The sequence below is a fragment of the Solanum verrucosum genome, unplaced genomic scaffold (genome assembly GCF_900185275.1).
Source record: "Solanum verrucosum unplaced genomic scaffold, falcon-dt-bn FXZP01000108.1, whole genome shotgun sequence".
Classification (NCBI taxonomy): Eukaryota; Viridiplantae; Streptophyta; class Magnoliopsida; order Solanales; family Solanaceae; genus Solanum; species Solanum verrucosum.
The window spans coordinates 373,555-399,354 of NW_026020274.1; the positions used below are offsets into that span (position 1 = coordinate 373,555).

At 32.0% G+C, this 25,800-nt stretch overlaps 1 protein-coding gene and 1 pseudogene across 1 annotated transcript in view; both read left to right on the plus strand.

The window, feature by feature from the left end:
- The window catches only part of LOC125834078 (uncharacterized), a 198,416-nt gene that overhangs the window by 125,865 nt on the left and 46,751 nt on the right, over positions 1 to 25,800 (plus strand). The gene's annotated exons all lie outside the window — the stretch shown is intronic.
- Positions 20,261 to 21,413, plus strand: LOC125833819 (uncharacterized; annotated as a pseudogene).

The window sequence follows — 25,800 nt, forward strand, 5'->3', positions numbered from 1 at the left end:
AAAACGACGATCGACGCTCTGATACCCTGTGAAATTATGCTCAATTCGACACATATATCGCGGAATTATGCTACCCAGATGATGCACATACATAGTATTGAGAAGAAGAAAATAGAATACATTTTATTGATGCATACAGTCTGCCATACAATGCATACCAGTCAACTATATATAGCTGTCAATTAGTTAGTTCCTAACAGACTCGACTAGGACCACTCAATGACAACTCACAAACTCCACTAACAGTCATACTAACTAACTAACTAATTACATTTAGTTTTAATAAAAATATTTAGAAATTTAATGTACTTTTAAAGCGACACTGCTAATTTCCTTCTATTAAATTAATTAAATATTTCTTTTATTATAATATCGGACCTATCTAGCTAGCTAGTGGCAAATTAAAAGCAATAAAACATTAAATTATTGTGAGTGCATGCATATACACGGAGTGCTAGAAAAGCCAAAAAAAAAAAAAAGTCCATAATGAAGAATCTAACACTATGCACTATACATCGTACTACTAGGTCTCTATCAGAATCATGTGCATGTTGCCACTTGCCAGCAATCAAATTTTATTTCCACGATATGACACTTTTTGTCAAAAACAATGTCTTGTAAGCTTGTAATCGCATAAACTTATAATTGAATAAATTTGTAATTAAATAAACTTGTAATCAAACAGAGATTTCATAAATATCTTACAAAGCATCATCTGCTCTTTATTCTTACTCCCTCTAGCTAGTTCATATTATGTAAATTATTAGAATGTAACACATGTATAAGAAAAATATGCAAGGATTACATTAGATGTTATTTTTAATATTATTTTTTTATTATTTCAAATTATTTCTTCGGAAAAATGTAATATGGTTAAGAACCTTTGAAGGATAAATATATATAAAAATTCTTGAACTTTGAATAATTACTTATTTTAAACTATAAAAAAGATCTCGACAATTCACTTAATATATGAACTTGAGGAAGTATATAAATTATACTCCTTCTAATCAGTATTAAATGAATCATTAAGCTATGACATATATATATATATATGAATAGTACTTCCACTAATCCATATTAATAGCTTGTTTGACATTACTGTTAAAATTATTTATTTTTACAAGCACTTTTTTAAAATGACTTTTTAGAAAGGTGCTTCTGAAAAAAAAAAACAATTTGACTAATTCATTTGAAAAATGCTTTTGATAAGCAAATGATGTTTCGCTAAGCATTTTTAAAAAGTGTTTTTGAGAGTCAAATTATGAAAAAAGGTAAGTATCAATGTATATCTATTATTAAGATTATGCTATAGAGAAAAACTATTTTAAATATCTATTACAATTTTTTAATTAAATTAAAATGCATATATTCAAATTTCAATCAATATTATAAATAGATTAAATAAATGTTAATATAACATGAATTTGATGATTTAAATATAATTAAAAATATCAAGCAAAATAAATTTAAAATCCATCCCAAAAAGTAAATCATTACAATACGAAAAATTCACCACAAAAATAAATAAAGTCCTTCATATTTTTAACCCTACAAAAATATTGTTGTTACCTTTATTTCTAATGATGTAAATAAAACGTAAAATACTATATAAAATATAAATTATGAAATATAAAATAATCCTATAAATTATGATATAAAAAAAAAAAAAACTTGAATGAAACTTAACCAAACTTAGGGGTGTGCATCGATCGGTTCGGTTTTATGAATTATCGGTTTTCGGTTTTTAAATACGCTAAACCAATAACGAACCAATAAGATAATTTTTTATCGGTTTTGGTCCTTAACGGTTCAATTTTCGATTTACCCAATAAGAATATGCTTATAAAATAAATATATGACTTCTCTAATAAATTTGACACAACAAGACAATAATGTAACTTTACAAAAACTCATAGAAATAATAATAACAAACATGAAAAGAACTATACATGTGTAACACAAAGAGAAATAAAGAGGAATATGATTCTTACTTTAGGTTTTGACGATTTGTATAATATAAAGTTGTGAACTCAAAGTCACAACGAAGTATGAATTGATGGCTAAATGACAAAGACATAACTATTAAGATATTGAGATTAATATTTATTAATATGTATGTATATGTAAAAGTATTAAATTACTATAGTCTTATCTCTTAATGGGCTATCGGTTTACCCAATAACCCAATATTGAAAACCAATACCGAACCGATAACCCGATAATTTTTTTTAATAAAACCGTTAACCCAATAATCCAATAGCAATAAGTCAATAACACTTTTTTCGGTTCGGTTTTTACACACCCCTAACCAAACTTATAAGATATGCTAAGTAGTTATTAAGAGATATATTAATGAATATGTATATATGTTTCGCCAAGGCAGCATCAGTGGTTCAGGTGTTGGGTGGAAGGAAATAAAGTGGGAGTAAATGTTTTAGGAAACCCAAATCTAATGGGAAGTGTTTTGTAGGAAGAAAGTTTATTTAGTTATTTTAATTTTTCGTTTTGTCATTACAGACTTGGGCAATAGGCCCAAGTGAGTGTGTATTTTCTTTTTCCTGAGTTATCAAATAAAAGGATCCCAAATTTAATTATTTTTTTTTGTAAAAAAATGAATATGTATATATAAAAATAATTTTTTGTTTCCACTTTTGTTAAAAAGCTGAAATTTTTAGCTGATTTTAGCTTTTTCACAATAGCAAAAAAATTGCTTCTACTTACATTTAAAAATACTTTTAAAATATTGCCAACCACTTAGTTTTTCAGAAAGAAGTATTTTTTTTTTCAGGAAAAAAACATTTTTGGCCTCACAACAATTCGAAACACGCTCCAAGTCTATCCAAATTTTTTACTTTTCTTTTTTACATATATAACAATTTTAAATCTTTCTCTCTCCTCAATAATTTTCTTTGAATATATCTTTTATTTCCTTGATATTTTTAATTTTATTAATACTTCATAATAACCTCTAATATATGTGGCAACAAGGATACTTTGAAAAGTAACACACTATACACCGACACAAAATTGTCATAGCATATATTGTTAGTAGGCCATCTCCAATCCTATCCTCTATTTTACACTTTAAATATATAATTTTTTATTTTTTCAAGACAATCAAATCCAATCAAATTCTCTATTTTACTTTCTAAAAAAAAATCTTCTTCGCTCGCTTCAATATTATATTATTATTTCCATTTCATTTTTATTCCCTAATTTCATAATATAAATCTATTCTTTTCTTTTATAACTTCTAATATATGTGGCAATAAGGATACTTTGAAAAGTAACACACTATATACCGACAAACAATTGTCATAGCATATATTGACATCCCCAACCCTACTCTCTATTTCACTTTCTAAATATAGAGTTTTTTTTTTTTTTTTTTCTGACAATCAGATCCAACTCAATTCTCTATTTTACTCTCTAAAAAAAAATATGTTTCTCTCTTTTCAACATTATATTATTATTTCCATTTCATTTTTATTCTCTTATTTCATAATCTAAATGTTTTCTTCTTTTATAACTTCTAATATATGTGGCAACAAGGATACTTTTGAAAAGTAACACAACAAACAATTGTCATATCATATATCGTTAGTTGGAGAGAGGTTGGAGAGGGCATTCTCTATTTTACTCTCAAATTATAAAGAATGGAGAATAAAAATAGAGATGGGTTGAAGATGATCTTATAGTGGTATAATAGTACTTTGGAGAAAAAAATTCCAATATTTAGAATAAAAGTAATACTCTCTTCATTTATTTTTATTTGTTCTGTTTCTTTTTGAAATTAATCAAACTATATAAATTTTGATTAATATTTTAAAACACATTTTTATTATCAGATTAATATAAGTGAAGAATCAAGGCATATAATATTTTTATGAGCATTTACATTTAAAATATTAATTTAACTTAATTTAATAATTAAGTTTAAAGATTAATCGAACTGATTCTCGTAAAATAAAATATGACAAGTAAAAATGAACGAAAACATGAATAAGCGGTATTAATTAGAAAAGTCCATAGAGTAAATTTTAATCCATCTAATACATTGTTTGGTTACTTTATTTAATTTAATCCATGAATTACTTATACATCATACGTGGTCTTATTTTATCCCTAGAAAATGGTGGGATAATTAATCCAAGGTTTAATAATCCTTGGATAAGACTCCTAAATTACTAAACTATCCCCCTATTCCTTTTCCTAAACTTCTTTTGTTATTTGATTTCCTTTTTATTTATATTGGAATGGTTATAAATATTCTTTTTAATTCTTCATATCCGTTTAGTGTAATTTGATTATTTCACTAATATTTTTTTCTTCACTTTTTTTTGAATTTATTTAATTCAATGTAGTTCGTCGATTAACCACTTGAACTATTTGTTTTTTTAATAAGCTTTAGGTACTGAACAATTTAAGTAGCCTTAAAGCTATGTTAAGTTTAAGAAATATTTAACCAACAAAAAGTTAGAAATACATGTGCCATCAAGGATCTCCTTAGTGGTAAATAACACCTCAAAATTTATAACAATTTATTTTAACTTAAATATATGTCAATATAAATAAATATATAAACAAATATATATATATATATATATATATAACTTAACTAGTTAAATGAAATAGAAAATTCTAAAAAAAATAAATATTGTCCGATGGTTATCTATATTGACCCAATTACATGAAATAAACAATCTCATAATAACATAATGGTATAATAGGAAATATTTTTTTTCCTATAGAGTTTTAAATCAAACACAAGATTAAGTGGGAAGCAATGAACCAAACATTTGATGAAAAATAATCTCAGCATTATTAATCCATGTATTACTTATCTCTGCATTACTAATCTACGTGTTACTAATCCCTGCATTATCAATGTTTGTACCAAACTACCCCGAAAAGTCAAGAGTGGCTAACAAGCTCTACTCGACATTTTGGACTAATATATAACTCTTATCCATTATTGCGCCGTACCAACTCTAGGTCCTAATTAATTACTAACAAATAGGTTAAAAAGAATTCATAGGAAGCTTACGAGAAAATTAATAGTATAAAAATTACGGATGCGGCTTCTTTATAACATGTTTCAATTAAGGATATTATTATAAGTATATACATCAATAAGATAAAACATATTTTTATATCATAAATAAATTTTAGTTTATGATAACATATAGGTTATCATCTTTACTGTGTACGGTACTAATGAATACTTTTTAAGAGATTTACTTATAACTATATTATTATAAGTGATATAATTTACAACTATTAATATAAAATTTGAATTTAATTTAACAAGGTGCCATAATGTTTTTATAATGATAAATAAAACTTCAGTTAAAATTTAATTAGGTGCCATACATGTTTTTATATCAATATAATATTATAATATAAAGTGTTTACCTACGACTCTTCAATACTTTTGTGTTTTGATATGTGATTCATGTATTAATTAATTCATACGTACAATAATTCCATGTCATATTAGATCATAATTAATTAGTAGTGTGAATAAGTATATAATATGGTGAATACAACTTCTTTTCCTAAGTTTTGTTCAAAATAATACAACTACTGGTGGATTATATTTTATATTAGAATTGGTTAAGTATGATTTAAAAGACAAATTAAATAATACTATGAAACCTTATATCATAATTATTTTATTCAATTCATCAAAGTTTATTGTGAGGCTCCCCTCCCTTTCTCTATTATATTAGTGAACGTACGTGTTGTATTATTCTGAAGAAGATTGTCAGCATTTTCTTCAAATTTGTATATATATATATATATTCTAAGGAAGGTCAAATGACATGATTTTATTTTCGATTTATTAAAGTTTCTAACACTGGGCCATTCATATAGGTTGTTAAAATTTTGGACTTGTTATTGATGATGACACGTGTCTTTTTCCTCATATGTATGTAGGGTATTTCTTTTTAAAATTTGAGGACCATTTCAACCATATTCTTAAAAGAAATAATTTTAACGAGAAATGAATTGTCGATTCATAAATACAATAATAATAATAATAATAATCTTGAACTTCATCTATAGAAATAATAATATAATTTTATGATAATGACATATTTTTTATTTACAAAAAATTACTTGTTGTAATTTTACCCTTTAATGTAGGTGATGCATGCTGAGTTATGGGCTGTTTATGAATTTTTTACATATTGGGGAAAAAGTTTTTGTTAAATTGTGTTGCTAATCACAAATTAAAATAAACAACAGTAGGCTGCACGGTAATGTTTGGAATTCTGATAAACTAATTAGATTCTTTGTATGACAAATTTTACCACTTATCTTAATTATATTTATATAAGTTGCAAAAGATATAATAATATAAAGTTTTTAAATGCACGTGTTTTTTTCCTTTAAGTAGTAGTAATAAATTCTAGACTTCCCTATAAAAAAAAATTGGGAATAAGAATTTTAGTATGCAAAGTTCTAGTAGTTGTTTAAAGACCCTAAAAATTTATATTAAAAAAATGTACCACCATCCGTAATTTAATTAATTACCAACTCTATCAAGTTTTCCTTTAATTAATTACCAACTCTATCAAGTTTTCCTTTAATTAATTACCAACTCTATCAAGTTTTCCTTTAATTAATTACCAACTCTATCAAGTTTTTCCTTTGGATTTGATCGCCACCATTGCTCCTAATTTCATGCAATAACAATGAAAAAGGATATAATTACAGTATATATCTTCTATGCTAATTAGTCAATATTTGTTACTTCCAAAATAATTAATATCAAGGATAAAATGAAAAAAATATGCATTCAATTATATCTTAATTTTTAAAAATGATAACTATTATAGATTTCTATTTTTAGTAAAGATAACAATCGAAACAAGTAATTTTAGTCCTTATATAAGAAAATTGATTCTTAAATCCCTTTCACGTGTTTTAATCTTATTTTTTCCATACCTCTTTGGGTATTCCATACAACTACTAAGTTATCGACATGTTAAAATTTCAAACAATGATATTAAATAATTTGAAAAATAAATAAACGCCATTATACAGTTACACAACTATAAACTATAAATAGAGCTCTGTTTTCTCTTCTTTCAAGCAAATTCAAAAAATAAAAGTAAAAAATGTCTGCATTCACTAAATTCTTCTCATATTTCAATCAACGTATCAATATTTTCTTCTTTTCATGGCTTCCTCAAGCATTAAAAATCCTACTCCTTCTGTTTTTTGTTTCGATCAGTGTATTCCTACAAAAACGAGAAAAACATAATTGCAGGAAAATTATAAACGAAAAGAGCACTAAATTCGTTTACAAAAAGCGGAAATTACTTGGATTTGTTCCTAGTGAAGCGCTTGATTGCTCGATTTGTTTATCAGATTTCGAGCACGGAGATAAAGGGAGGAGAATTGTAAACTGCAGTCATATTTTCCATGAAAATTGCTTGGATAAGTGGTTGATGCACGGGAAGGGACAAGCCACGTGTCCGCTTTGCCGGAGCGTGATTATACCGGAAAATATGGTGGATGTTCACCGGAAAGTTAAAGATGAAGGACTGAGGTTTACTATGTTTGAAGAAGAACTTGCTCTGATGTTACTCTCTGGTTTAACTAGTGGATGTTCTAATTAGTTATCATAAAAAAAAAAATTGGTACATTTTTCTTAATTTTATTTAATATTATTCAAAAGGAAAAATATTCTTTTGTAGTACTCAAAAGTTGGTAGTTTTGTATATCTTATTTTTGAGCTTATGTTTTATATATTGTTAGTCCAAATATTTTTGTAAACTATTAGATTATCGGAAAGATATGGAATTTGTTTACTTAGAAAATGAAATATATTATATAAATATTTAGCCTAACGATATATATTACTTAGATAATTTATTTGTTCATGTCATTATTTAGTACTCATGTACTAAAAATCACCGATATCCTAATCCACGGAAGAATTTTAAAAAATGGTCTTCGATCAGTGGCGGAGTTAGGTTCAAATTCAAAACGTTCTGATTCGAATGAATATTCATCACCATTACATCAAAAATATAACTTTTTTCAAGAATGTCGAACTTTAAATATATATTCTTTAAATGCAGAATTTGATATATATATATATATATATATATATATATATATATATATATATATATACCACGTAATTTTTTTGATGCTATAGCTCCTCCCCCGCCTCCTATGACCAAGTCAACAATTCAGTGAACACCTTAAACATTAATATTGACCACATAAACTGAAGAATGACCCTATCCAATTAAGGTTATTTCATTACAACAGTTGGATGCTGTATAGACAGCTATCTCTTATCACATAAAGTCAAGAAATTATCCATATGGCAAAGACATAGTGCAGACATTTTTGAATTTTAGTTAAAGAATGTTTTGGGTAGATTAGTAATGCTCATATTAGTTATGTTTGTATTTATTATGTTGAGATTATTTCTTATGTAGTATTTGATTTGGTGTATTAAAAATAAAAAAATATTTGTTTACAAAATACCATTCACAAATATGGTGGAAAAAGTTTTGAGGGACAATTGTGTCTTTAGTCATTCTAATAACATAGGCATTAAAATCCTTTGTTTACTACTACCATATATTATCATGTATTCTTTATACACACCTTAATATCAAATAGAGGTCATACATAATTTTAAAAAATGTACCAAACAAGATATTAACAATACATAAAGTTAATGCATGCATCATTTTTTTTTCTAATGCGCTTTGCCAAACGACCCCAAAGTGAATTAAATTTTCATAACACTAGCTAGTCTGGCAGAAAAGGACACAGTTTCAAAGTTTCCCTCACTCCACATGTTTCATTGATTAGAATTCTTTGGTTTATTGTCATTACAACTGTAACGACTCGGAAAATGATAGAGTGAAACTAGAGCCTCACATGTGAGTTTGGAGTCAAGAACTTAATGAAATGATTATATTTGAATTTGACCCAAAAGTTCTTAAAAATGTGCTTCGGAAGTTACCGGAAACTTGTTTAGCTGTATATTAAAAGATCCATTTCGTTTTTCGAAAATCCGACTTCATATTCTTGTTTAGGGGGTCAAATTGAGTGGGAAATGGGTCTAACCCAAATTTTAGAGCAACCGTATCAAAATCCGAAATTTCCAAGTGATGCCTTTTTCGAGGGTCTACTTTGGAGGGTCATATCTCCTAGCACACAAATTATTTGGGTGGCCATAATATATCCATGGAAAACCCTTTGAGTTAGCTACCTAACTCACTTCGTTTCACCTCATTCGGAGTTCGGACGAAGAAGTTATGCCCATTTTCGTAAAGTCTGTCCGGCAGAAAATGCAAATTCCAGTAGCTAATGTTACTGTTCATTACTGTTCACCCGCCTGAAAATTTTTCTAAGTGTTGGACCCTTTTTTTCAAATGACTTATATTATTTCCTAGATACCATAATCCAATTCCCATCCCTAAAAACATTCCCCTCTCTACAATCCTCCATTAAGAAGAAGAAACTTGGAGCTAGGGCTTGGATTCAAGGCTTTCTTCATCAATTTTCTTGGGGAATCATAGCAAAGGTATGGTGACCCTTGATCCTTGATTATCTTTCCTTCAAGGAGTCCATTAAAAAGGGTTTCAAAAGTCTTCAAAGAACAAAACTTCTATTTTCTATTCTAGTTATGGTTCATGGGTAAAATGTTTTCAAAGTCATTATATTGGTGAATTGAAGTTGTATTTATGATTTTAAGATGATTTTATATGAAACTTCTTCAAGAACCCATGTTTTCATTAAAAGACTTGAATTTGCTTATGAAGTGGGTTTAATGCCTATGATTTAATGTTGATGAATTGTTGGTATATGGATGAATTGAGGATTGTGGCCTTATGGGCAAATTATGGGTGAATCACCTTGTGGTGATAGAATTGTTGGGAATTGAGTAATGGTTATTATGGCTTTGGAGGATGGTAAGTTGGCTTAATCTCATATTAGGGATAAAATTGTTCTTGCTTGGTTTGATCCACTTATGGTGGAGGTGTTTAATTATGGAATGTATTGTGACCATGGCCTTAAAGGCAAGACATGAGGAGCTAATGTTGACTTAGAATTGTTTACTTGTTTGTTACATTGTGACCATGGCCTTGAAGGCATAGTATAAGAAATTGAAGTGTTATCATGACATTGTATGAATGAGAGTTCAATGAAGATAATGTGATCATGTTATGAATGTAAATGTGTTACTATTGAAAGATTATTTCTCAATTTGACACTCATGAATGTTGATGATAGAATATGAAGGATTCTTCAATGTAAAGTATACCTTGAATTGGTAGGGCTTATGCATCATTTTCTTGTATAAATGATTATATTGTTAATTGTTGAATCCTTGGATCGGTAGGCTTATGGCACCCTTCCACACATGCTTATAATGAACCTTGGATCGGTAGGCTAATGGCACCCTTCCATTAATGATAAGTAATGAACCTTGGATTCGGTAGGCCTATGGCACCTTTCCATAAAGGTTAATGATGAGACTTGAATCGGTAGGCCCATGGCACCCTTTCAAGAGGAGTTAATGAGCTTTCCTAAATGTACCTTGAATCGGTAGGCTTATGGCACCCTTTCATGTGTTAAATAATGTACCTTGAATCGGTAGGCTTATGGCACCCTTTCATGTGTGATGATGTCAAAGTAATGAATTATTCTATGGGAATGTAGGCTAAGCACCGAGCGGATTTGGTTAGATGGAAACTCCCCCGACAGTTAGGCATGAGTTTCAATGATCGTCTACCTTATCCCATAAACTATGTGCCCGCATAGGAAGCTAGTGGATCCATTAAGCTATATACCGGTCTTCCTTAGGCAAGTAGACCACCTCTTTTCTGTGTGGGGACTCATGACACCGGATTCCATGACAAGCTCTCATGGTCTATGTCGGTTAAACGCTTACTTCCCATCATGTGAGATTTTATTATGGTTTCTTGATAAGCTCTACAAAGTGTAGGTAGTAGTATGTGATGCTACCTATACATTGCACGAGTAGGCTTGGAGAGGGTCATAGTGAGTTTCTCTAAATCCTAATGTATGTGACACAAATGTGCCCTAAATGAGGTTATTAAAGAATGTTGGCTCTCGAATGTTTAATATGAGATGCATGCTATACTTGGGTTATATTATGAGTTATTTTCCCTTGTCATGTCTTAATTAATGATATACCTCTTATGTATGAATATTGTGCAAAGGTGAAAGAAGGAATGATAAGTTACTTTAAGTGACCTAAATGTGGTGCCTTAGTATGGATGGTGGTATGAGACGTCATCCATACATTGCACGAGGTATAGCATAAGGGTTTCTTGAGGTGAAGGTCCAAGGTAAAGGTTTTCATGTTGATATTGTTTAAAGGTGATATTATGACTTACTTGATGTTATGCTTGTCTTGTATGTCTTTTATACTATTGTTCATGATATTTCAAAAAGGTGGCATAATGCATGGTTTCTAACTAAAATGTCCCTTTTTAAAGCATGTTTTGCATGGTCATCATACTTAGTACTTAATTGTGCTAATTCCATATTTCTCTATTTTCTATAAGTGTAGGTTCCGGCAAGTGATCACTCCTAGCTAGTTTGAAGTGTTGGATTGCTTTCCTCCAAGACTTGGTATGTCCTCATGGATTCGAGGATAAGACTTTTAAGTCCTTTTGTTCATGTAATAGACTTAATAGACTTCTTTTGATTGTAAAGGGCCGTGTCCCTACTTATGTTTTGCGACTGTGTCTAAGATGGCCATGTGAGACTTAGACTTCCGCTGTGTGTTTTTAAAGTTGTTTTAAGAAGTTTAAATGTGTGGATGTAAATAAGTTTTTTTTATTCCGCACTATTTTCATTATTGAATGCAATAAATAACTATGTGGCTCGTATAAGGCCCCTTCGGGGTCGAATACGCCATGTTACGACTAGGGGGTACTCTCGGGTCGTGACAACAACTACTACTACTGCAAAGTATAGTAGAGTGACTAGAGTCTACGCAAATCTTAGTTTAAACTTTTGAAAAGAGTACCTAATTGAAGAAATAAAACGAAAAATTCATCCCTTACAGGCATAATGGAGTTCCCACACTCGACAAGTATACTTTCAACTATATAGAAAAGTAGAAACAAATTGTTACCAATGGAGCTAATGTGCTTTAATCTCAGTGAGAGGATAACCTTGACAACTTGTGTTTCTAGGCCAAACAAACTGTTCGAATGAATTAGTTAAGTTGTGCACAAGATAGCGTGATGCTTCTCTTTTTTCCATTAATTACTGTTTTTTTCAAGTATGAAGATTCAATATTCTAGTTATTACTGCTTCTTGAAACTCATGTGGATGCGCAATTTTGAATCGCAGGAAAATTAGATGCTACATTTATCGAGAGAGCTGTTTTTCCCCAACAACTTTTCAGAATCATAGACCTTCGTACTTTATGACAAAGCAATAGCAAAAGATACAATTAAAATGTGGCTTGCAGATGTGCTCATCTTGGTAAAGTCAAGGAAAAACAGAGTTGCAAGGAAATCTGAATGTGTATTTGTACAATAAACAAAAGCTTTGTTAAAGCAAAAAGTCTCATTGGTGGTTAATGAAAGGGGTGGACTCTTTATAAGGCTTGAACAATCCTTATTCTTTTGAGCTAGCTTTTGGAGTGTAAGTTAGGCCAAAAACTTAATTTAACATGGTATCAGAGCATGATCCATCTCACCTAATGTTGGGGCCCAAAAAAATAAAAATAAAAATTGCCCAAAAATTGCCCACACACCAAATACTAAACACAGGGTGTGTGGTGGGTCAAAAATTACCCACGCACCAAATGCTAAGCATCAGGACGAAATACAGGCCAGCAATTGCCCAAAAAATATTCTAAGAATAAGCTAAGAAAAAAAGAGGAATTTTTTTCTCTCTTTATATAGGATATTTCAATAGGAATTATTGAAAAGTCAAGAGTTAATTTTGATAAAGCATTATGAATGTTAATGGCATTAAAGGCCACTACATCACATTCTACAAAAACTTTTTTTTTTTGTTTTGAAACGAAAATATTAATCTCTTTATAACTTATTTTACGTTATGTTCTTTGCATTACACAAAATGAATAAAGATAGAATTAATATCAGAGAAGAATCATCAGGTTTTGGACAAGCTTTTTAAACTTTCAGAATTTCTGTTAAAGAATGCAAATGTTATCATATCAAAGAGAACAGTGCGGGCTGTGGCCGAGCTATTGTGCATCCAAATATTTATTTGAACTGGCTAAGAAATTGATAGATTGCTCAACATCCTCTGTCAATTATGTAATTAGTTTTGCAGAAGTGAGTTTTCTATGATTAAATTGCCAATTATGTACTTCGTTTTGCAGAAGTAAACTTTCTATGATTAGATTGCAAGTAGATTTGTGTTTAGTTTACCTCTTATATTTTAACTTGTCAATGTAATTAATAACTTTTTGTTCTTGTTATGTTACCCTAATGACATACCAATTGCTATAGTTTGTATTCCTTTATTAGATCTACAATTTTTACGTATTACTTCATAATGTATTGTATTGTATATTGGATTGTTCTTGTCGTTACATAATATCACACTTCAATAATTTAAATGATAAATCTTCAAAAAAAGGTGAAGTACGAGTAGAACTACTATGAAAATATATATACTATAAAGGATGAAATAGGATAATTAAATAATATAGGTAAATATAAAATGAGAATAACGATCACACCAAATTAATGTTACATAAAATGAGACCTTCCATTGTTATCTAAGTTGTTACCCAAGGATAGATTTGAACAATACCATACGGTACAATACAATTTATGTAACAATCAAGACAAACATGGTATTTGAACTATGATACAATACAATGGGTAACAATCATTCATGTTATTCTTCAAGTTTTATCTCTTTATATTCTTCAAAACTATTACTTTTATAAGCGTGCGTTTAGGTTCACGGTAAGTAATTCAAAAGAAATTGGATCCGTTTTGTAGAGTCCCACTTTAATAGATCCACTGTTAGATAACTAGAATTTTTTTAATATTATGATTGTTTCTTTGAAGAAACGATTCCAAATCCTTTTTTGTTTAGATCCAATGTGTGGCCTTGGAGAGCCCTAGACGATCGTCTCAGTGATTTGCCAGATGAACTCCTCATTCAAATTCTCTCTTTTTTACCAACAAAGGATGCATTCACAACATGTATTCTCTCGAAAAGGTGGCGTTATCTCTGGACTTCAATTCATAACTTCAGTTTTACTACTAGATATTATGGAGAAAATTTCAAACGTTTTGTTAACTATATATTATCTCGTTCCATTTCTCCCAACATAAAAAATTTCGAATTTGACTACAGTTATCAGGACACTGATCACCGCTCGCCAATCAGCCAATGGCTTAATTTTGCTGTTAAAAGAAAAGTGAAAAATGTTGTACTCTTGACCACTGATTTAATGAGGGACAAATGCACATTGCCTCAATCTTTCTTGGAATGTTCGTCGTTGATAACATTATCATTTGTTTTGTCAAAATCAGCTCATAACCATGGTTGATCATCCATGAATGCAGTGAAGAGAGAAATCAGTGAATAAGAGAGTATGGAGAGAATCAACCAACTGATTTTCATTATGAGGAGACAATGTATTTATACAAAAAGGAATCAAAATATCTAACTAACTAATGAGCTGTCAATTTACCAACAATAACATAATTCAGCTGACTAACTATTACTAACTAACTAACTAATTAGACTAGTAACATAATTAGTTAAATCATAACATCCCCCCTCAAGTTGGAGGTGTAGAGAACACAGACAACTTGCTCAATGCTGCAGAATGCTTGATTCCAGTCAATGTCTTAGTTAGTATATCTGTCAGTTGATTATCAGAACTTATGTGATGCAATGAAATGAGACCTGTCTGAAGCAGATTCCGTACAAAGTGATAATTTACTTCAATATGCTTAGTACGTTCATGAAATACTGGATTTCGAGCTATATGAAGGGCTGATTGACTATCACAGTATACTTCTATAGGTGTTGGTATTGGCAATGTAAGTTCTGTAAGTAATCTGCTGAGCCAAACTAATTCTCCTGCAACTTTCCTTAGAGCCCTATACTCTGCCTCTGCTGAGGACAAAGATATGGTCTCTTGTTTCTTGGACTTCCAGCTTAGTGGACTGTTACCCAGTAACACAATATAGCCACTTACTGACTTCCTGGTATCAGGACATGCAGCCCAGTCAGAGTCACAATAAGCTTTGACATTGTAAGACTGATCTTTGGACATAAAAATTCCCAGTGTGGGGTCTGCTTTGAGATATCTCAGTAGATGAAATGCTGCTTGCAAATGTGGCTCTCTAGGATCTTGCATGAACTGGCTGAGATGCTGTACACTATATGATATGTCCATCCTAGTATTGGTCAAGAAATTCAACCTTCCAATAAGTTTTCTGTAGAAAAGTGGTTCTGTTAAAGGAGTTCCTTCCTTTGCTTGGAGTTTGAACGCATGATCAAGTGGAGATGAACAGCTGCTCATGTTTGCAATCTTGTAATCTTTTAGCATGTCAAGAACAAACTTCCTCTGAGAGATGATAAGTCCATCATCTTTATAGAGTACCTCCATTCCAAGGAAATAGTGTAGCTTGCCTAAATCCTTAATTTTGAACTTGTCATGAAGGAATGCCTTGAGTTCCTTGATTTCAGGAATATTTGTGCCAGTTAAGATCACATCATCTACATAAACAGCAACAAAAATGGTGGAAGTCTCAGACTTCTTGTAGAACAAGGAATAGTCATTCAATGAGTGTATGTACCCTTTTGAATATAAGGCTTCAGTCAGCTTGGCATACCACTGCCTGCTGGCTTGTTTTAAGCCATATAGAGACTTGTTTAATCTACATACCATCCCTGGTTTGTGTATTGCTAGGCCTGGAGGAACCTCCATATACACTTTTTCATGTAAATCTCCATGAAGGAAGGCATTGCTCACATCAAGTTGGAATATATCCCAGCCCTTTTTTACAGCTGTAGCTAGCAAAGCCCTCACTGTTGTCATCTTGATTACTGGTGAAAAAGTCTCTGTATAATCAATGCCAGCTTCTTGAGTATAATCTTTCACTACAAGTCTTGCTTTGAATCTCTCAATAGTTCCATCAGCTTTATGCTTCACTTTATACACCCATCTACATCCTATGGCCTTCTTGCCACTAGGTAGACTAACAAGATCCCAAGTATGATTTGTGTGCAATGCTTCAAATTCTTGTGTCATAGCTTGCTGCCAGGCAGGGTTTATAGCAGCTTCTTCATATGAAGAATGTTCATCATCATTACTGATATTCCTCACAAGTGTCTGACTCTCAGATGCCAAGATCTCAGATGGTATATGTTGGTGTTTGGAGAATGCAGTGTTGAGGGAAATATGTGAATTCTGTAACTGATTTGTTATATTGTTAGGCAAAACATAATCATGTAGGTGTGCAGGTAATCTATGTGATCTAGATGGTCTTATGGGAAGTATAAGCTCAGATTGTTGGACAGAATTAGGAGAATGAGAAATGGCAGGTGCTACATTGTTAGGTGATAAACTAGTTGTATTGTTATTAGGTGATTTGTGAAGTGGACTGTTACTTGCACCAACTACATTATTTTCCACATGTTGTACAGATTGCAAGGCAATGTTATCATGTAAAGTGTCTATGAAAGGCACAGAATTCAAGACTGAAGGAAAAGAAGAGACATCAGGTAAAACAGCAAAAGGAAAGATAGTTTCTTTAAAGACTACATCCCTGGAGATGTGTATTTTTCTTGTGGCCAGACTAAGAACTTTGTAACCTTTTGTTCCAAAGGGGTAGCCTATGAAGATATGGGGTGTGGTCCTTGCTTGGAATTTGTCCCTATGGGTTTTTGGAAAAGTAGGATAACATAAACAACCAAAGGATTTCATGTGTGAGTATGTTGGTTTGGTGTCATATAACAACTCATATGGGGACTTACCCTTTACATGGGAGGTAGGAAGTCTATTAATGATGTATGTGGCACACAACACACACTCACCCCAATACTTAAGAGGTAATTTGGATTGGAAAAAAAGGGCCCTGGCAGTTTCTAACAAATATTTGTGTTTTCTTTCTACCACCCCATTTTGTTGGGGTGTGTAAGGACATGTTCTCTCATGTATAATTCATTTTCCCTTGAGGAAGGTTGATGTTTCTGTGTTCACAAACTCAAGTCCATTATCAGTTCTTATGGTTTGAACACATGTATTGAATTGGTTCTCAATCATGGATAAGAAACTTTTGATGACTGCTAAGGTATTACTCTTACATGTCAACAATTGGGTCCATGTACATCTACTATAGTCATCAACAATAGTGATAAAGTATCTATGATTATCATGTGTCATCATGTGGTAAGGACCCCATAGATCTATGTGTAACAATTGAAATATTTTGGTAGAAATGTGAGTACTATGATGAAATGGCATTCTTTCCTGTCTTGCCATTGGACATATGTTACAAAGAAAGTGTTGTTTTGCAGAAAAACTCTCAGGTATAGACTTAATTTCCTTCATCTTTACAAAAGGTACATGTCCAAGTCTATTATGCCACAACACATTCACATCATTGCAGGTATGAGTCATAAAAGAAGCAGAAATATCAGGAATTTTATTGAGTGAAGAACAGACATAAGGATGTGTACTGCGTTTACATGAGTGAGTAGTAAAAGGTACAAGTTTAGAATTGAAAACATCTTGTCTTGACAAGTAATCAGAATTAGAAGCAGCAGAAGCAGTACAGGCAGCACCAGAATGAACAGGCTTCATCAGACACTTAGGACACAAAAAATAAAGCCCATCCTTTGCTTCACCAATTACCAGAGGCCTCTTCATTGAAGGGGCCTGCAGAATACATGAAGAATCAGAAAAATACACAGCACTTTTAGGTATGGATTTTGAAAGACAATGAAGGGAAACAAGATTATACTTAAATGAGAGCACATACAACACTTCATGTAAAACAATGTCTGGTGCAAGTATCACACTACCAATTTTCATAACTTTCACCTTATAACCATTTGGTAAAGAAATTAACAAGGGGCATGGAAGGTAGGTAATGTTTGTTAGAAATGTTAGGTCAAAGGTCATATGATGAGAGGCTCTTGAGTCAAGGATCCAAGGTTCATTTTTACTGTGAGGACATCTGCAAGATAATGTTCCAAAAACAATTGAAGAAGTACATGCTATCATACCTACAAAATTCACACTACCATTGTCCATGTGCTTAGCATTATCCTTCTCAGCTTGGAACTGCTGCAACAACTCCACAAATTGAACATACTGTTCTCTTGTTAGTGAATGACCTGTGTCTGTATGAGTTTCTCCATCATTCTCCTCTCCTGAATAGCCATGAACATCAGCCATAAGGCATTTTCCTCTGTTGAATCTAAAATTCTGATCGTTGTCCCTGTACCCATTTTGGTTGCAATTCTGATAATTGTTCCCCTGTGGATTATTGTTTGTCTGTGGATAACCATGTAGTTTGTAGCATTTTTCCCTGATGTGACCAGGCCTCTTGCAATAATCACATATCATACGAGGCTTGTTGCCACTATAGGAACTGGTCTGAGAGTAGTTAGTCTTGAAATTAGTATTGGTGTTCCCTGTAGAAGAATGGTTTGGTCTTGGTGACCTAGAAGGACCTGCTCCTCCTGAACCATTTGTATTGAAAGCAGCAGACTCCATGCCTTTCTTCCTTGAACTGCTTGCATTCAAAGATGCAGATTCCATATACATTTGGGCACTAGGTTTAATTTCTCTCTGTTTCTCATCTTGTACTAACAGAGAAAAAGTTTGTGCCAAAGAAGGTAATGGATTCATCATGAGGATATTCCCTCGAACTACAGTATAGGCCTCGTTCAACCCCATAAGGAACTGTATCAACCTTCTATCCTGCTCCACTTTGAACACATTATCTTTAGCTCCACAAGTGCAACTACAATTGCATTGAGTTTTGATGTGTAATGTGCTCAATTCTTCCCATAGCTTTTTCATCCTAGTGTAGTAGGTAGTTATGTCCAAAGTTCCTTGTGATAATTCATTGATTTCACGCTGAACTTGATACAACTTTGCACCATTAGTCTGATCATATCGATCCTCCAATTCCTTCCACAACTCATATGAATCAAAAACATATTCTACACTTTCTGCAATTTCCTTAGCTAGAGAATTAAGAATCCAGGAAGTAACCATATCATCACACCTTTCCCATTGACGAAATTGTGGTGTTCCTGCATCGGGCCTCTTACAATCACCATTGATGAAACCCAGCTTGTTCTTAACTGACAAAACTCTAAGAACACTGCGTCTCCACGATCTGTAACCTACTCCATCAAAAGGAGTTTGAACCAACGAAGCACCTGGATTATCCGAAGGATGCATATACAGTAGAGAACTGAGATCATTACTGTTAACACCATTGTTACTCACAGAATTCTCAGTCGAAGGGGAACCACTCTCAGTCACCATAGTAAACTCAAATCAAAGAAATACACATAGTACGATTTGACCCAGTGATGAAACACAACAAAAAATTGAAACGAAACAGATCTACAACTCAATCTAGCTGACGATTCTGAGACGTATATCAAAGAAGCAATTCAAAAGCATAATGAGATCAAAGAAGATGCACAAAGGTAAAGATGAATCGAGATACCTCGTGCTCTGATACCATGTCAAAATCAGCTCATAACCATGGTTGATCATCCATGAATGCAGTGAAGAGAGAAATCAGTGAAGAAGAGAGTATGGAGAGAATCAACCAACTGATTTTCATTATGAGGAGACAATGTATTTATACAAAAAGGAATCAAAATATCTAACTAACTAATGAGCTGTCAATTTACCAACAATAACAGAATTCAGCTGACTAACTATTACTAACTAACTAACTAATTAGACTAGTAATATAATTAGTTAAATCATAACAAGTTTTGGATCGTTTTTTTAACTTTGATGACGTGGTCATAGCGTGGAAGTCTTTAAAGAGCATAAAGTTGGGGGATTTCTATATAGATGATTACAAAATTGAGAAATTAATGTCGGGCTGTCCTGCATTGGAATCTATGGAATTATATGATTTAATTAGTTGTGCTTAGGGGTCCTTGTTTCTTGGAAATTACTTCTCCAAAGTTAAAGACACTGAATCTGAATGGTCATTGGAAGATTACTGATGGAATTGTACGTACCATGGAAATTTTTGCCCCGTACCTTCAGCATTTGGAAATTTCAGGAGATCTTTATGATCTCAAGTGTATACTTGAAGATGTGTCCTCTGTGGTTACTGCTAAGCTTACTTTCAACAATGTGTGTATCAGAAACATCCAGTCTGATTATAATCCTGCGGAAGACAGTTGTCGTCTCTATCATCAATTCTTTTTGTCCCTCGTCCACGATTCCCTTGTAATTTTTTGTAATGCAAAGGAGTTAACAATTGGAACTTGGTTCACAGAGGTTTGTTTTTATTAATCTGAAAACAGAGTTACCTTATGATTGCTTTCTCCATTCTTTATATAACTAGTTCATTGGGATTATTGCAACAAGTTCTGTGCATGTTGCAGTTCCAAGGGACTTTGCTTCCAGAAGTGAAATGCAAATATCTGACGCTGGAGTTGCATGTGAAGAGGTTTAATTTGTTTGGACTAACTGGTTTTCTGGAAGCATCAAGTCATGTAGAGACGCTCGACATAGATATATCACCAAAATCTGTAACTTTCTCTCTTCTTTTAAAACCATTCATTTTATGAAGTTTAACCACCCCTCCTGAGAATTTTTCTTTCGTCACTGCAAAGTTTAACGTTAATTGGTTGGTGTTGTTACTTTCTTTGAGGCAAATGAACTCTGAAACGAAAAGGGTTGGGTTATGCACACCATGATTTAAGATAGGAACAATATTCATAATCTGTTTAAAAAGTACCATTAAGATTTTGTTGGTTTTGAAATCAATTTCCCCCACTTTTGTGCAATATCCTGAATTTAGTCCTGATTATATTCTCTTTATCCAGCTGTTAGAGTCCCACTGCCACTTTGAGTTATCATATTTGGTCGAAGGAGATGATATTGACGTGCAAAATTAGATTTTAAGGTATGGGTTTCCCAACCTCAAGAATGTTAAGATTATCAACTCTCCCGGAGTGTGCTTTAAGGATCATTTCAAACAGGGCTTTCACAAGCTTTTGAAGCTTTCAGAATTTCTGTTAAACAATGTAAGAAGTTCGTGATATCAAAGGGAATAATGTGCAAGATATGTTCAACCAACTGTGTGTCCACATTTTTATCTCAATTGGCTGAGAAATTGTTATGTTGCCCTAGATCCTCTACGAATTGTGTGATCATCTACTAGTAGTGAGCTTGTCATGATTAGACTGCAAGAAGTTTTCTATCTTAGGATACACGAGATGTCGCCTTATATTGAGTTTTTGGTGAATACTCATGCGAATCATGAAACTTTAACTTGTCTATGCAACTAATTACTTATCTTGTGGCATATCAAGCGTTATGATGTCTTAGTTTCTCATGAAGCATTTGTATGCTGCATTTTAGATGTTGTACATATGTATTAACATTTCTTTCAACTCTTGTTTTCCTTAACCTGATAAGATGAGCAGTAATCCAGATTCTTTTAATGATATTTAACTGTATGATATAGCATCGAAGTCTATGAATGTGTAATGGTTCTCATTTTGGCTTTTTTCTTGAAAGGAGAAGGTCTGCATTTTTTGTTTACATCAGATAATTTTTAGCAGTTATGCTTGAGGCTTTCAGTTCTGATGAATCATTATATTTAAGTCATATAAGAATGTATGGTTAGATCTGTTTGTTTGATTCGCCTGAAATATCTGTTCTTGAGGCAAAATTTAGATGGCTGAGACAGCAATAAGGGGTTTCGAGAATTTGTTTCTGTTTTGCTTTTGTTGCAATAGAGCTACTTTATTGGACAAGGCAAAAATTTAGAGATACTACACAATTAAAGCCTGTCTTGCGAAATTAGGCCATAGTTAGAGGTACTTAGGCCTACACATTTTCATTAAATGAAAGGCAAGTGCAAAAATTAAAAAACATCGATTTGAGGGATGAAAATTAAAGTCCATCCTGAAATAAGAGTAATTTGTCTGTCAAATTTAACATTTGAACAAAAATCAAAGCTTTTTATGAATGTATGAATATGACTCTTTATTCAGTGGATGAAAGATGTGAAATTATTGTTGTCCTTCATTGGAAACTATGAAATTATACAAGTTTGAGGGTTTCTGTCACTTGAAATTAATGTTTTTTAAAAAAAAATTAAAGACACTAAAGCTGAAAGATTATTTATTTTCAGAAGCTGGAGATGCCTCCTTAGAATTTTTTGCCCAAAATTTTCAATATCTTGAGACTGTTATGATCTCAAACATAGACTTGTAGATGTATCCTCTGTAGTTAATACTAAGCTTTCTTTCAACAATATATGTATCAAATACATCAAAGTTTAGTGTTAATCATTCAACCTTGATACAAGTAATGTTGAATGAAAACTTTGCGTTAACCATAGAGGACAAATCTACAAGTCTATGGGGAAAAAATTTACAAGGCCTCTCCAGCTTCTAAAACCAATCATCTTTTAGCTTGAATATCTTTAATTTTAAAGAATTAATTTCTAAGTGACGGAAACCTCAAACTTATATAATTTTCATAGTTTTCAATAAAGGATAACCTGACAGTAATTTCACAATTTGGTCATCGCCTAAAGACAACCGAAGAGCTGCTCTGTATTCATCACATGAGAAAAGGACCAGATAAAAGTTGTCATTTTTTTTAGTTTTTTAGTAACAAAAACCCTCATAAGCTTTATTAAATCCTAAACTTTGAATTAAATTAAATTCTTCTATTGAAATTTATATTTAGCAAACCCATGAAGGAGGAGAATAATCATCCAACTGCAGATAATTACAAAACTTGCAAATTTTAGTTCAATCCCCATAAAGAATGCAGATTTTATAAAAAGACCAAGCAAACTAAAATATAAAAATTGCAAAAGAATTAGCATAAGACAAAAACAGTCAACATTCAAAAATTTCATTTTTTTCTTATGGAAAAACATATAAAAGATCTATAGAAAAATCGTAAGAAAAAAAAAACAAAGTATTTCTCCTAGTGAATATAGTGAAGAACTGGATGAAGGAAAAAAAAAGATTAGAAGACAATATATTTTACTAGTATAAAAATGGACAATGAAATGACTATTTATAAAAAAAAAAGGTGAGAGTTTTGGAAAGTGATTTATTTATTAGGTGAGAATCTAATTACTTAATTATAATTTAATAATAAAAATATATGTTTTTTATTAATTTGGCATAAATGAGTTAATCTTTTCACATTACACGCCAAAAACAAATGAAAGTAAAGGCAAGGAAAATCTTCACTCCTTAAAATATTTAGCAAGTAAATAGCAAAGGTAAGACTATAACTATTTCACTGAAAAATCTTGGCTCTCTAAATTTTTTAGTTAGTAAATAGTACAAGTAAAAATATAATTCTTTTTATATAAATTTTTACTAATATATTTTGGGTCTGAAGATTATCTTAAATTAAAATAGAAAAATTACAAATTAAAATATCAAATTGTCATTGTCTATGAAGCATGAATGTTGACAAACACCTGTTTTCTAGACTTTTTATTTATATATTAGTATAATTAGTAATTCTTTAAAGCTATTATTTTTATAGGCGTAACTTCGAGTTCAGGCCTTCAGGATAAGTAGATTTCAAGAGAGATTGAACTCGTGTTGTAAAGTCATATTTAATAAATCCATAAAATTTGTGATGTCTACTAGAGAGACAAAAGATATTCTGAAAAATAGTTTTCTCTATTCATCCATGATACAGTAGAAAGAAAATATTTATAGCTATACAATTGGAGGGTTAGAGTTCTATTCTAGAAAGGAATATATATGGTTATAAATGTATATTCTGTAAATCAGTCAAGGTTGATTGATGAGTTCAGTGAACAAAACTTTTTTTATTACTATACAACTATAGCTTTTCCTAACATCCCCTTAAATTGATACCGGTGAAAACAAAGTATCAATTTGGAGATAAGATATTGATGTCGCGCTCGTGTCATCGCCTTTGTAAACAAATCATCAGGTTGATCATGAGAAGGAATGCATTGTAGAGTGTTGAGACGATCGATAACCAATTCTCGAATGTAATGGCAGTCTACCTCTATATGCTTTGTGTTTTTGTGTTGCACCGGGTTTGTGGCTATTTTAATTGCACTAGTGTTATCAACATGTAGCACTGTAGGAGATTGAATAGCGATACTGAGCTCAGTTAATAGCCGTCCTAGCTAAACAATTTCTGAACTTGCTGCCGACATAGCACGATACTCAGCCTCTGTAGATGATTTAGATGTACGGGACTATTTCTTACATTTCCAAGATATTAAGGATGTGCCAAGAAACATGCACCAACCAGTAACAGAGCGACAAGAATTAGGACAACCAACCCAATCTACATCAGTATATCCTTCTAGATGTATAGAAGAATCAGAACGGAAAAGAACACATTGACTCATAGAACCACGAACATATCAAATTACACAAAGTAATGCAGTGTGATGTATACGGTAAGGATTAACCACAAACTGACTTAGAACTTGTACTGCATATGAGATGTCTGGCCTTGTCATAGTGAGATAAACTAATGATCCCACCAACTGTCGATACAATGTTGGATCATTAAATAGTTCTCCATCAACCTCCTTGTACTTCGTATTAATCTCCATTGGAGTGTACACAACCTTGTCATCAGTAAAACCAACCTTTGCAACAAGATCACGAGCATACTTTTGTTGTGTAAGCATGATCCCAGTAAGCAAGTATAGAACCTCAGGTCCAAGAAAGTATGTCAGTCGTCCCAAGTCCTTCATCTTAAATGAGGTATGCAATAATTCTTTCAACTTAGTAATATTCTCTGGATCATTTCCTGTGATAATGATAGCATTAACATAGATGAGAAGTATTGTGGTATCTACTGGAGAAGTACGAAGAAACAAAGAATGGTCTGAAGAACTCTGAGAGATGCCCGCAGTTTGAATCGTGGATAGAAATTTATCAAACTAAGCTCGGGGAGCCTGTTTTAAGCCATAAAGAGATTTTCGAAGATGACAAACTGCATTTGGTCTTGGCAGAACACACCCAATTGGTGGTTTCATAAACACCACTTCTTCCAGATCGCCATGGAGAAATGCGTTTTTCATATCCATCTGATGTAAGGTCCAGCCTTTCATTGAAACCACAACTAATAATGTCCATACCGTTGTCATCTTAGCAACAGGTGCAAAATTCTCCTCATAATCCACCCCATACTTTTGTTTGTACCCTTGAGCAACTAATCGAGCTTTGTAGCGATCAATTGTACCATCTGCCTTAAGTTTAATGGAATACACCCACTTACTTCCAATGAGAACTCCAACTATTGGTTTATTAACAAATTCCCAAGTAGAATTTTCATTCAATGCACGAAGCTCTTCTGACATTGCCTCTTTCCAACAAATTTGTGTAGAAGCCTGAGAGTAAGATGTAGGTACATCAACATAATGTAGTGTGGTATGCATAGAATAAGACTTACCAAATTTCCCTAGAGAGTAACCGAGTCGTTTAGGAGCATGGCGATCTGTCCGACTAGATCGGCATGGGAGAGTAACTGGGTGAGGCGATTCCTCTTCGGAATATGAGGATGCGTATGTA